Raw genomic sequence first — 15,185 nt, 5'->3', positions numbered from 1 at the left:
GTTGCCCGAGCCATGGTTATTTATAAAGTAATAATTATTTGGATTTCTCTAGAGGGCAGGTCAAAGACAGAACTGTATCGCATTTTTACATATTACATAGTTAATATAACTGAAAATGACATGTTTGCAACTTTTTCTTAGTTTTATTGACTTGGCACTTTCATGTATAAGGATTAGGGATAAGGCTCTGGTTCTCCTTTTTGTTGGGTTTTGCCTGAAAAATTTGCAGGTTCACTGTTATAAATAATAAACAGTCTATACTGCAATGCATAGCCTTTACCCCTGGTCAGCATATGGGACTAATCCCGACCCCTTACCACGTGATCAGCTGTCAGTCAATGACAGCTGATCATGTGACGTAAACAGAGCTGGTAATTGGCTACTTTTTCTCCTCGCGCTGGTAGCGTGAGGAGAAAAAAAAGAGGCGATCACCGGTGGCTGTGACAGAGCCAATCGAGTAGAGCATCTGCAGAGGCTTCTGTGCCACCTACCAGTGCACAACAGTGCCGCCTACAAGTGCCCACCAGCGCTACCTACTAGTGCCTACAGTATCACCCTTCAGTGCCCACAGTTTCACCTATCAGTGCCCACAGTGCCACCTATCAGTTCCCACAGTGCCACCTATAAATGTCACCAGTCAGTACCTCATCACCAGTGCTGCCTATCAATACCACCTACCAGTACCCATCAGTACCACCTACCAGTGTCCATTAGTGCCACCTACCAGTGCCCATAAGTGCCTATCAGTGCCATTCATCAGGGCCACCCACCAGTGCCCCCCACCAGTGCCCCCCATCAGTGCCATTCATCAGTGCCACCCACCAGTGCCCCCCATCAGGGCCCATCAGTGCCGTTTTATCAGTGCCCATCAGTACCGTCTAATCAATGTCGCCTTATTTGTGCCTATCAGTGCAGCCCATCAGTGTGCATTAGTTCAGTCTCATCAGTGAATATCAATGAAGGAGAAAAATTATCTGTTTGGTAAATTTTATAAGAAATTTTATAAGAATTTTATAAGAAATTTTATAAGAAACTATGAAACCTCTTTTTTTTTTTTTTCAAAAATGTCTGTCTTTTTTTGTTTGTTTAGCAAAAAATAAAAACCCAAGTGGTGATTAAATACCACCAAAGGAAAGCTCCATTTGTGTGTAAAACATGATAAAAAAAAATTCATTTGAGTACAGTGTAGCATGATCGCGCAATTGTCATTCAAAGTATGACAGCACTAAAAGCTAAAAATTGGTCTGGGCAGGAGGGGGGTTTAAATACCCAGTAAGCAGGGGGCGGCGTCATGACGTAGGAGCCGCTGCACGCTGATCTCCCGAGATCCCCACTCTCTCTCCCCCTCGCTACGCTCTCGTCGATGCTGGGCTGGGCGTGACTTTCTTGGTCCACGGAGAGCTCCAGCAACGCCGCGCGGATTCGAACCTCGCTGCGGCGGCCTCCGTGATCCAGGCATATGCTGATAGCTACCTCTCTCTCGGCGAATCGGCGGAGGATCGGACGGATGCTTACCCTTCGGCGATGAAGGCCCTCTGATCGGCAGACAGCTGTATCTGAAACTTGGTGTCAGGAGAGGAGCCGTGTATCCAAGGAGCTGTGTCTGCGCTTGTCGGTGCTGGGCGGTCGGTCTATGATGACAGGACAGCGGTAAGACAAGCGGTCTGAAGGGGAGGGGGACAGCCCAAAGCTGGAGGTGGTTCAAAGACACTATACCTGATAGGAAGGGTTCTGTCCCCCTGGTTATAGCTCGGGCTCACCTGTGAGTATCCCCCCTCCCCTCCCTTTAATGGCATAAGAAGGCTGTTACCTAAGGTCTGTCTGCGAAGGACAGTGTCTCTTTGCATACTCTAAATTTGCCGCTGCTATAAATGTGCGTGGAGAGGAGAAGGGGAAGCCATAATAAAAGGAAGAAAAAGAATCTGCTTGCTGTTGGAAACTCGCTTTAGCTGCTAAACCCTTTTCTTTAGTTGAATACAAAATTACAACTGAACTTGTATGCATATAACCTAAGGATGAAGTATGCGCTGTTGTGAACAAAGGAGGTTGGATACACCCCGATGCTTTGTTATCTGATGCAAGAGTTTCTTTTGCAGGAAAAACTTATCTAAAACCTTTTCTGGCTGTGTGACTGTGTAGACTGCCTCCATTTAACAGTTAAAGGACTGGATATATGTTTGTTTTTTGTTTTTCTCTGATTTTAGGGTGGGAAAATTTGTCATCAAAGTAAGATCAACTCAGTATAATAGCTGCATTTATATTAATATCAACAACTTTTCGCTGCTTAGCCTATCATACTATAGGTATAATGAGGTTGGATGCATCCCGATGTTTTGTTATCTGACGCAAGAGTTTCTTTTTGCAGGAAAAACCTACTTAAAACCTTTTCTGGCTGTGTGACTGTTTTGATTGTCTCCATTTAACAGCTGAAGGACTTGATATATTTTTGTTTTTTTGTTTTATTTTTGATCTCTGGGTGGGAAAAGTTGTTATCAAAGTAAGATGAACTCAGCTCAATAGCTGCAATAATATTATTATCAACAACTTCTCGCTGCTTAGCCTATCACATTTTAGGTATACCGTTGAGTTAGACGGCATGGACTTTGATAGAGGATCTATCCACGGCGCGGAAAGCAGCTGAATTAGGTCCCATCCCCCCCATCTCCTTCTTATTTTTTTTTTTTTTTTTTTTTTTTTCTGAGAGTAAGCTAGCCGTTGTTGTTGTTATCCTTGATCTAATTGTATTTCATTGTGGGTGGTTCTAGGCCTCTGGGAGATTTTCAGTGGTTCGGACGCAGGTATACTAGATTAGGTTGGAGGTAGGAGGGAAGAGCAGGAAGGAAGGAAAAGAGAGGGGGCTGATAGTAAAAAGGAATACCTGGTGAGCGTTAGATAAAGGGAGGAGGGTTTTCAGTCCTGTCAAAATGAGGGGAAAGACAAGTAAAGTTAACAAGACAGTCACCCCGGCTACAAGTCCGGTCGGGATTCAAAAATATTTGGCTGCAAATTCTAGTATAAGAGAGGATGAAGGGACCGATAGCCCCAGAACAGAAAAATCTATTCGCTCGGGCCCAAGTAGACAGAAGGGGGAAGAGGGAAGGGGGTAAAAAATCCCACCATAAAGTCAAGTGAGCTTAAAAAAAAAAGCGGGGTAAATCTACAGAATGTAGAAGTAGACCAGAATAATCCCCGGGGAGAGGGGGAGGTGGTTAATAGGGAGACAGAAGAAATGGTTCCGGATAGCCATAAAGAAACCCCCCAACCCCCACAAATCAGGGAGATGCTCTCTGAGATGTTCTCGAGAATGGAGATCTCCCTAAGGGCAGATATCGCAACAATAAGAAGCGATATAGGTTTGGTATTGGGGAGAGTTGAGGAGTTAGAAAACAGAGTCGAGACTCAAGAGAGTAAGATGGAGGGAATCCTAGAGCAGATAACAGCCCTCCGGAAATCAAATAGAACAATTAGATATAAGCTGGAGGACCAAGAAAATAGAAGTAGGAGGAAGAATATACGGATAAAAGGTCTCCCCGAGACATATGGTGGGTCCGCCCTGGGAGAGATAGCTCAACAGATTTTTAACCCTTTATTGGACAAGGAAGTCACAGCCCCTTTGAAAATTGATAGAATACATAGAATGACTCGACCCCGGGGGATTAGAACAGAAGCACCTCGAGACGTTATAGTGAGATTTCATAATGTAGTAGAAAAATTGCAGGTAATGAGAAGAGGGAGAATACAGTCTGGGGTGGTCCATGGGGGCACGGAACTGCAGATTTACCCTGATTTAGCGGGTGAGACATTGGGTAGGAGGAGATGCTTAAAACCACTCACTGAACTACTGAGAGCGGCGGACATACCATATCAATGGGGATTTCCTGCATGCCTCATAGGGAAGAAAGAGGGACGATCTGCAGTTCTGCGCTACCCTGAAGACCTCCCAGAATTTTGTGAACAGTTAGGTATAGACCCCGCCCCTCAGATAGAATGGGGTAGTGAAGATGTATTAGGGGCTGAAGGGAATAGTACCCGGGGGAGGAAAGGGCAGGGCCGACCGAACAGGTGGAGTCGAAAGTAGATTACTGGAATTGAGCTGAACTGATGAATTCGCACTGAGAGTTGAGGGGTGCGGGGGGGGAGTTGGGGGGAGGGAGGGAGGGAAGGCGAGGGGAGTCTTGGGCGGATAAGGGTTCAAGCTCCAGGGATACTATGGGGGTGAGGCGAACACAAACAGCGGCCCACCAATGCCATAGGCTTAACGGGAAGGGGGGTGTCCTACCCAGTCTCATGAGACGTTCCGTTATAGGACAAAGGGGGAGTAGGGAGGGGAGATGGGGGGAGGGAGGGAGAGGGAGGGGGGTGGTTTTTGGTTGCTTTTTGGGGCTCTCACTCGGTCCTCCCATGGGACTAGCGGGGACAGGCACCACTGGATCCACTAGACGCTTAAAAAGGAAAAGAAAAAGGAAAGAAGAAAGGGAAAAAAATAGGGAGGGGAATTACCCCTGTAGAGAGGTATGGTAGTCCTTAATGTTGTTACGTATAACGTAAGGGGTTTAAACTCAAAAAGGAAAAGATTCCGGGTAAATGGCGAACTGCAATATATGGATGCAAATATAGTGTGTTTGCAGGAGACGCATATAACATGCACTTCTGGGGTTAGACTGAATTCGGCCAATTACCCGGTGTGGTTCTATGGGGATTCCCCATCCCCCTTTTCGAGAGGGGTTGCAATAGGGTTCAGTAGAACAACAAGATTTAACCTAGATGAGCGACTGGTGGATCCGGAGGGTCGTTACCTGTGCCTAAAAGGTATGCTGTTTAATTTTAAATGTACAATTGTTAATATTTATGCCCCAAACAAGAATACGGGTAGATTCTTGAAGAAAGTTTTGAATAAAATAGAAGACTTTAAAGAAGGGAAATTAATCCTGGCAGGTGATTTCAATTGGAGTATGAACCCTAAAATAGATACTACAGGGGCGGGGCCTAGGATATCCGAACATAAACAGAGGATGTTTTTAAGGGCGTTAACTGCATACCAATTACATGATACTTGGAGAACACTGCACCCTAAAGATAGGGATTATACATGCTTCTCCTCGGTCCATGGTTCCTTTTCCCGAATAGATTATATTTTCCTGGAGCATTCATTTTTAAGGGCACTTAAGAAGGCTGAAATAAAGATAAGAACTGTTTCAGATCACGCTCCTGTGTTGATCCAGTTGGAGATCGGGGGGGACCATGGACCGAGGTTGAATTGGAGACTGAATGAATCTCTACTACAGGATAAAGATACAGCAGAAAGGATTGAGCAGGAGATTATACAATTTTTTAGTCTGAATGATATACTGGAAACATCTAGCCCTGTATTATGGGAAGCGCACAAGGCAGTCATAAGAGGCGTATTAATAGGGATTGGCGCAGGGAAAAAGAGAGAGAGGGAGAAGAAGAAATCCCTATTATACGAGGAAATTCAGAGATTGGAACAGTTGGGGAGACCATGGGGGCTTCGGGACACCCAAGACTTAATAACAAAAAAACGTGAGTTAGAGGATTGCTTAGAGCAGAATAGGAGATCGATCTATCATATTCTGGGAAGAGAAAGGTACCAATGGGGGAATAAATCAGGTAAATGGCTGGCTAGGAGGGTGAAGGAAAAAAAAAATAGAACTTTCATCCCAAAAGTAAGAAATGCTGCGGGGGACTTACAAAATATGCCAGATGATATTGTTAACACATTCTTCACATATTATCAGGGCCTGTATAATATCGGGCAACAGGATAAGGTTGAGAATCAAGTAGAGGAGGGAATAAAGGAATACTTAAATCGGTTAGATATCCCCAGGGCCAAGCAATTAGAAATGGAAGCATTAGAAGCCCCAATAACAAGGGCGGAGGTTGAGAGGGCGATCAAAAATACAGCTAAAGGAGGGTGCCCGGGGCCCGATGGTTTCCCGATCTCATACTACAAACAATTCCAAAAACAGCTAGTCCCAAAATTATGCGACTATTTTAATGCAGTGGGGAAGGGTGAAGAATTTCGCGAAGAAACACTTCGGACACATGTGGTCCTGATCTTAAAAGAGGGTAAGGACCCGGCGGCAGTAGAAAGCTATAGGCCAATTTCTTTATTAAATTCAGATATTAAATTGTTTGCAAAAATTATTGCAGAGAGATTGGGACCACATGTGCCAGAATGGATATTGCAGGACCAGGTTGGATTTATCGAGGGGAGAGAGGGTCGGGATAACACACTAAAGACCATTATGCTATGCCAAGAAGCGGTAAGACGGGGTACCCCTGCGGTACTCATGTCAATAGATGCGGAAAAGGCATTTGACCGAGTGGGGTGGAGGTTCTTGTTTGAAGTCCTGGAAAGGTATGGAGTGGGGGACCGTATGAGGGGTTGGGTAGATGCCCTTTACACCCACCCTAAAGCTAGAATAAGAATAAATGGGGCCCTGTCCTGCCCCCTCGAGTTGTTCAATGGGACAAGACAGGGCTGCCCGTTATCCCCATTATTATTTATATTGACGCTTGAACCCCTGTTGAGGGCCATCAGGATGAATCCAAACATTCATGGGATATGGGCCGCTGAGAGGGAGTTCAAGGTCGCGGCGTTTGCCGACGACCTTTTGCTCTACATTTCCAACCCCGGGTCTTCCATACCAGCAATAATGGAAGAACTATCAAATTATGGGAAGGTCTCTAACTTTAAGGTTAATATATCTAAATCCGAAATTTTGAATTTGAATATTTCAATAACAGAGCAGAGCCGCCTTCAGTCTAAATTCCCCTTCAGATGGTGTGGGAGGGAATTGGTCTATTTGGGAATAAGGCTGACAGCAGAGGTGAGTGATCTGTTCGAGGCCAATTACATACCCTTATTAAATAAAATTAAACAACATTTGGAAAGGTGTCAATATAAAGCTCTATCATGGACAGGTAGAATAAACGTAGTTAAAATGTTTATTTTACCAATTTTCACCTATACATGCCAAATGATCCCAATAGTGTTACCACAGGTTTATCTAAATAAATTAAAAATTTTGATTAATAGATTTATATGGAAAAAAAAAGCGGCGAGGGTGGCTCGGAATACCCTGATTAGAAGTAAAGAAAGGGGAGGGCTGGCAATGCCGGATCTCCAAAAGTATTATGAGGCCATAGCAATCTCTCGAATACCGGACTGGATTTATAATAAAAAGGGTAAGGACTGGGCTGAATTAGAAATTAAGTTAAGTAGAAGGGAATTAGGGGAAATAGTATGGATACCTGCAAAACACAGAGAATTAGGCCCTAACACAAGCACACTCACAAAAAATTTATTTCAGATATGGGACACAATAAACAAGCGACACAACTGGGAACACAACTCACCATTAATGCCACTACTGGATACTAAATTTTTTATCCCAGGTCAAGAGGAATATTTATATTATAGTAGTTGGGTTAAGAAAGATAACATTAAAGTACAGGAGGTGATGGAAGGTAATAGGATGTGCACATACGAAGAAATTATAGGGAAATGGGGACATAAACCATTAGACAAATGGAGATATTTTCAATTATATTATTTCATTCAGTCTTTACCACAGCCACTACGGGGTATGGAACAACTTAGACCGTTGGAGAAGCTATTAGTGAACCGTCAGTGCCTTCAAAAAAGAATCTCAAAATTTTATAAAATTCTAATAGAAAGAATAGAGCAAAATTACCCCCCCTATCTAGAAAAATGGGAAAGCGAAATCGGGTCCTTAGGTAACGATGGCCATAGAAATAGGATAATTAGACGAACCTATTCGGTTACCGTAGATTCGCAAACACGAGAGATGTCATATAAACTTTTAACAAGATGGTACATAACCCCACAACAAGGAAATAAAATATGTAGTGCGACCCCCCGGCTATGCTGGAGAGGCTGCATGGGGGAGGGGTCTTTTGCCCACATATGGTGGTTGTGCCCTAAGATACAGATATTTTGGGATAAAGTAATAGAAACTATTTTTGAAATAACAGGGGAAAGGATTAGGAGGGATCCATGGGTATGTTTGTTTCATGATATAGAAAAAGGAGAGAAGGAGTATGGGTATTCCTTGATACCCTCTTTATTAAATGGGCTGATGGCGCTACCTCACTCAGTCAGAGACCCAAAGGGGTAAAGGTAGATAAATATATTAGACCCTGAGCTATACCCACAACCACATGTAGCATCCCAGACAATATTCAAATTATTTTTGTGGTATTAATTTTGGTGATCTCAAAAACATATATTGATATACTACACAGCCGACTATCTCTCAATGGTGTACAAAAACCCCTATTCGGGGGAGAAGTTACACTTATAATCGCACTGTATTTGTGCAATTCCTGTGCAGTTGCTATACCTGTGCGCAATTTGTATTACCGCTATAGTACCCTATAGGTGAAAAAATATATTATATTACAGTGAAAACCACCAAGACCATGAAAAATGCAAAGCAAAAGAAATAAAATCAAAATCAAAAAGTTGAAAAAGTCAAACGCCAGAAAAAATATAATAAAAAAGGTAAATAGATAAGTGTGCGGAGTGGTTCTCAACACCCCTTTTGCAAATGTGAAAGAAGAAAAAACCTAAAAAAAGTATAAATAGTATCCAAAAAATCAATAGGTTTATGTGTCTATCTATATAAAGTCCACAAAGAGTCTCTTATCAAGTGCTTTCAACCATGCGATTATTCTTTTTCAAATAACAGGAAGGTGACTTTTGTGATTAAGCCTGCTTATTGGTGACTTCCGTGCTCGTTCCCCCTCAAGGGTCCCCACTCACCGAATCCACGCACCCCCTAGGGGGTATGTTGCCCGTAATCTGTGCTCCACTGGGTTGAGGATTCTTCTGATTGTCTCTGTCTTCAGTTTCCCCAAGGTTTATTGGAAACGATGAAAGAAGGAGGCTTTATTATCCGCCAATAGGTCCTCAAGAGAGAAAAAATCTATTCATGGTGTAGTATTCTCAATGACTGACCACTTGAGAAAAAAGGGGGGGGGGGGGGGACGGGCTGCAAAAAGGGTTTTTCAAAAACAGGATTTTTACAAAGAATATGGCTTCTGCAATATTTTATATACCTTCTAAATATGTATATAGCAGAGGGCTGATGATCATTCAAAAAATATGCTTTATTACAAAAATATTTTATAATTACAAAAAAAAGGTAGGAATAAAGAGTTTTTGCATATACTAAAACATTACAGTGCTCGGTGCAAAAGACCACTTTTTTACAGATGTCCCTTTAAGCCACGACGTGCGGTCTGCAGCAATTGCACTGTACGCCTGTATATTCAATGTATATGCATATACCAATACTACATCTCAGAAAAAACACAAAAATAAAAATAGGAATAAAAGTAAAATTAGTTGTAAAAAATAAATAAAAAAACCCGGAACAGCAAACAAAAAATATTTTAAAAAATAAATAAAAAATAAAAATATATCTAAAAACAAAAGTCCTTCTATTAATGCAAACCAGCGCTGTACTAAAATGTATGGGGCCTAAGTAGCCAATTCTCTAGCGGGTCCCGTTTTATTTGGGGACTATAGGCTTCCCATGCACTGGATGCAGATCTACTTATCTCAATAAAGGAGTTTTCCTCCTATAGACCGAAGTTTGAAGGAAAATTGTTTGGCACCAGCCCGGTTCGCCCATCAACAGGAGTAGTCTCCTATTAGAACGGCGTGCGTTCCAACTGCGCTCCACCGGGTCAGGCGCACCGGAAATGACGTGGTGTACGTAATGACGCTGGACGCGTTTCGTCATAGACGTCCTCAGCATCGCTGCTGAGGACGTCTATGACGAAACGCGTCCAGCGTCATTACGTACACCACGTCATTTCCACGTCATTTCCGGTGCGCCTGACCCGGTGGAGCGCAGTTGGAACGCACGCCGTTCTAATAGGAGACTACTCCTGTTGATGGGCGAACCGGGCTGGTGCCAAACAATTTTCCTTCAAACTTCGGTCTATAGGAGGAAAACTCCTTTATTGAGATAAGTAGATCTGCATCCAGTGCATGGGAAGCCTATAGTCCCCAAATAAAACGGGACCCGCTAGAGAATTGGCTACTTAGGCCCCATACATTTTAGTACAGCGCTGGTTTGCATTAATAGAAGGACTTTTGTTTTTAGATATATTTTTATTTTTTATTTATTTTTTAAAATATTTTTTGTTTGCTGTTCCGGGTTTTTTTATTTATTTTTTACAACTAATTTTACTTTTATTCCTATTTTTATTTTTGTGTTTTTTCTGAGATGTAGTATTGGTATATGCATATACATTGAATATACAGGCGTACAGTGCAATTGCTGCAGACCGCACGTCGTGGCTTAAAGGGACATCTGTAAAAAAGTGGTCTTTTGCACCGAGCACTGTAATGTTTTAGTATATGCAAAAACTCTTTATTCCTACCTTTTTTTTGTAATTATAAAATATTTTTGTAATAAAGCATATTTTTTGAATGATCATCAGCCCTCTGCTATATACATATTTAGAAGGTATATAAAATATTGCAGAAGCCATATTCTTTGTAAAAATCCTGTTTTTGAAAAACCCTTTTTGCAGCCCGTCCCCCCCCCCCCCCCTTTTTTCTCAAGTGGTCAGTCATTGAGAATACTACACCATGAATAGATTTTTTCTCTCTTGAGGACCTATTGGCGGATAATAAAGCCTCCTTCTTTCATCGTTTCCAATAAACCTTGGGGAAACTGAAGACAGAGACAATCAGAAGAATCCTCAACCCAGTGGAGCACAGATTACGGGCAACATACCCCCTAGGGGGTGCGTGGATTCGGTGAGTGGGGACCCTTGAGGGGGAACGAGCACGGAAGTCACCAATAAGCAGGCTTAATCACAAAAGTCACCTTCCTGTTATTTGAAAAAGAATAATCGCATGGTTGAAAGCACTTGATAAGAGACTCTTTGTGGACTTTATATAGATAGACACATAAACCTATTGATTTTTTGGATACTATTTATACTTTTTTTAGGTTTTTTCTTCTTTCACATTTGCAAAAGGGGTGTTGAGAACCACTCCGCACACTTATCTATTTACCTTTTTTATTATATTTTTTCTGGCGTTTGACTTTTTCAACTTTTTGATTTTGATTTTATTTCTTTTGCTTTGCATTTTTCATGGTCTTGGTGGTTTTCACTGTAATATAATATATTTTTTCACCTATAGGGTACTATAGCGGTAATACAAATTGCGCACAGGTATAGCAACTGCACAGGAATTGCACAAATACAGTGCGATTATAAGTGTAACTTCTCCCCCGAATAGGGGTTTTTGTACACCATTGAGAGATAGTCGGCTGTGTAGTATATCAATATATGTTTTTGAGATCACCAAAATTAATACCACAAAAATAATTTGAATATTGTCTGGGATGCTACATGTGGTTGTGGGTATAGCTCAGGGTCTAATATATTTATCTACCTTTACCCCTTTGGGTCTCTGACTGAGTGAGGTAGCGCCATCAGCCCATTATTATCATCCAACTTTTAAACACAACCTGGACTTCAGATTGTGTTCTTAGGGAGGCAGCAACCTCAGAGTGACTAATACAAATAGGTCTAAATTTTATATATATATTGGTTATAAAGTTATACCTCAAAAAAACTACAACCAGTGAAACATTATCAAATAAAGTTAGGGGGCGATATAGGCATTCTCATACACTCCTGTTTGATTGTGACCTGATCCATAAGCGCGGCCTCTTGTGTATAGTTTGACCTCTTTATTAAATGCTGCTAAATCATTGATACCGCTTAGATGGAAAAGATCTGACCCTCCCTCAATGAGGGAGTGGGCAGATAGACTAGAAAAGATTCGAATCATAGAAGAGTCAATGTACAAACTGGATAACTTGGAGGAAAGGTACCAGAATAAATGGCGTCTTTGGGTATTGTTTGGTAAAACTGAAAGTTATTTGAAGATGGTGGAATGCTAGTCAAAAGGAGTCCCATGGAGTAGGATCGAGTGAGAGAGGGGTGGGAAGGGGGGGGGGGAGGGAAAAGGAAGATAACCTGTATAAGAAATGATGTTGTATTTATTATGCGAAATGGTTTATATATGAATTGTGGTTTTTTGTAAATTTTGGAAAATCTTATAAATAAAGAATTAAAAAAAAAAAAAAAAAAATACCCAGTAAGCAAGTGGTTAATAAACTGCCCAGGATCAAAGCAGTGATTAACTTGTGGCAATAGCTGCCTTCTGTGCCTTCTTATCAGTGTCCAGGATGTTAGGTGGGGATGGGAGAGATGTCCCAGGACCTGAAAAATAAACAGAGAAAGCCAGCAGAAAGATTCTGGACCTTTTTATTGTGCTAATTCAATTAAAGCTATAAACCATGGAAGACTATACGGAAAGGAGGAGTTGGCTGTAGGGGGTGACAAGTCCCATGGGGACACTTGGTTAGCTCCGTGTCCCTAGCAGGAGTTAGTAAACACCAAGCTTTGTCTCCCTCTCCCATAAACTTCAATGTTTAGCTCTATACAGACATAGACTTCAATATCTATTTTAAACATATTCACAGTTCACAAACAGAACCTAGGAAGATTTGATCACCTCTAATGAGGATTCACTACATCTTTCCAAAAGGACTAAATGCCAAAAACACAAGCTGCTTCAAAACAAAGAACCTCCAAATATATCCACAAAAAAAAAAGAAGGAAAAAAGATCGAAAACTACTAAAAAGAATGACCTCACCTGCAGTAAATTAACATTCTAAGGTTAAAGGCACATTCAAATGCAAAGCTACATATACTGAAACGACATAGTTAAAAAACAGTGCAGTGTCCTTGAACAGGATACCATTCTGATTATATCCCGTCTGTATCAGCACTTACAGACAATAGCACTTTGTAGTGACATGTCTGCACAGCACTTATAAATTCATTAATGCAAAATCTGTGTGTGGTATATAGAAAGATTGCACTACTTTATTGTGTTTTTGTAGATGTTTTTAGTTCTTGCATTTCTGGGGTCCTGGGCTGAATTTTTAACAATAGCACTATATTTTGCTTCAGTTGCTGGGGGTCCACCCCCCCCCCCGGCCCCCATTTAGTACGCCACTGATATATACTGTACGTTTACCAATGCTTGCGTTGGTTACCTGTGGTTGCCCAATTTATCCAAACAAATAAAAGACAGACAATATGGCTTTTGAAACGGTTTACCTTCATGTCTACGTTTGCATTATGACTGAAGCAGGAAGGTTAGATTGTAAGATCCTCAGAATTAAATGTGAATGATTAGGTCTAAATACTATGTATTGTGCTATATAACGTGCCATGCTAACTAAAGAGGGAAAAAAAATTATTAAGGGTTTGAAGAAAACCTGATCAAATTAAATTGTATTTCTATAACACTTCTCTCCTTGACTGAAAGCACTTGTGAGGTAAGGCAGCCATCTTGGTTGTGCTCAACTGAACCAATTAACCTACCAGTCTTTGGAGTGTGGGAGGAAACCAGAGTACACACAGGAAACCCATAGAATCACAGGGAGGATACACAAACACCATGCAGATAGTGCCCTGACGGGATTACGGATCCTAGTGATGAATGGCTTTAATACTGGACCAGAACAGTGACGCTACATTATGGCCAGCCACATTAGCTACACATTAAGATTTCTCCCAATTTGTCCCTATTATAGAGATTCATGCCCTTTGTTGTTTTTATTGATTATAGTCACCAAAACAAAAAGTGCTGGGAAACCTAAAATTTTAGAGTTGTCATCAAAACAAGAAGTGAGAATAAATCTTATGGGGGCTGTAGCTGTTCCAGTGAAAACTGTCTGGAAATTTCCTCTCACTTCCTCTTACTTCCTCTCACTTCCTGTGACATCCTAAAGTGGAACTAAAGTCCCGTTGCCAAAAACTGTGAGCAGGCAGGGTTTTTATTGGAGAGAAATGAGACCTACCTGTCTGCTCACAGTCATCAATTTATATTCTAAAACAGCGTGTGTTGAAATGATTGCACTCCTGTGCAGGAGTGAAGCCCCATACACACTATCAGATTTTCTGCTGATTTTCTCCTTCAGGTTTACCAAAACCATATAATATGAGGTCAAACCTTAGAGGAGTTTCAATGTGTATGCAATCAGGCAGGCCCTTGCACTACATAGTTTTGGTAAATCTGAAGACAAAAATAAGCAGAAAATCTGATAGCGTGTATGGGGCTTGACACTTTCCTGAACCAGCCAATGAAGATTGGCATCCAACAGAAGATGCTGGCACCCGCCCAGCTTTTTGACAGGTCCATGCCCCCACTTCTGGAAGTTTGGCCCTCCTCCTCCTTCCTCCGCTGCCAATTAGAAAGCACAGCGAGCTTTGCGCATGAACAGTAGGGAACCATTTGTGAAGCCAAAAGGCTTCACTGACAGTTTCCCTTAGTGGAGATGGCAGTGGCAGCACCCTACAGCCGATCCAAAGATCGGCTGGGGTGCCGACATCGCGGGCTCCCTGGACAGGTACTGTAAGGCCGCGTACACACGCGCGGACTGTTGGCCCAACTTTGTCCGTCCAACAGTTTGAGCGAACAGTCCGCTCAAACTTAGCATGGACGGACATGGCCACACACGACGAACGAACAGTTTGCTGAAACCGTGCGCGATGACGTGAACGGCACGTACGACGGGACGCAAAATACGACGTCCTATACACTGCATTATAACTTTCGGCTTGAAAATCCTTTCTGAGCATGCACGGAACTTAGTTTGACGAACAAGCCTACACACGGGCGGACTGTTCGTTGAAACAAGGTTTCAGCGGACAGTTTTTCGGAATTTCCGTAAAACCTTGTCCGTCCAACTGTCCGCTGAAACTGTCCACTGAAAGCCCACACACAAACGGACTGTCCGCCCAAACACTGTTCAGCGGACAAGGTTGGGCCAACAGTCCGCGCGTGTGTACGCGGCCTAAGTGTCCATATATTAAAAGTCAGCAGCTACAGTATTTGTAGCTGCTGACTTTTAAATTTTTCCCTAGGCTGGAAAACTTCTTTAACCACTTCAGCCCTGGAAGATTTGGCTTCTGAATGACCGGGCCATTTTTTGCGATTCTGCGCTGCGTTCTTTTAACTGACAATTGCATGGTTGTGCAACGATGCACCCAAACAAAATGTACTTTTTTTCCCACAAATAGAGATTTC

Source organism: Lithobates pipiens, unplaced genomic scaffold, assembly GCF_037356315.1.
Source record: "Lithobates pipiens isolate NorthernLeopardFrog02 unplaced genomic scaffold, aLitPip1_a1.2 Scaffold_18, whole genome shotgun sequence".
Taxonomy (NCBI): domain Eukaryota; kingdom Metazoa; phylum Chordata; class Amphibia; order Anura; family Ranidae; genus Lithobates; species Lithobates pipiens.
Note: the sequence above shows the minus strand (reverse complement) of the source record.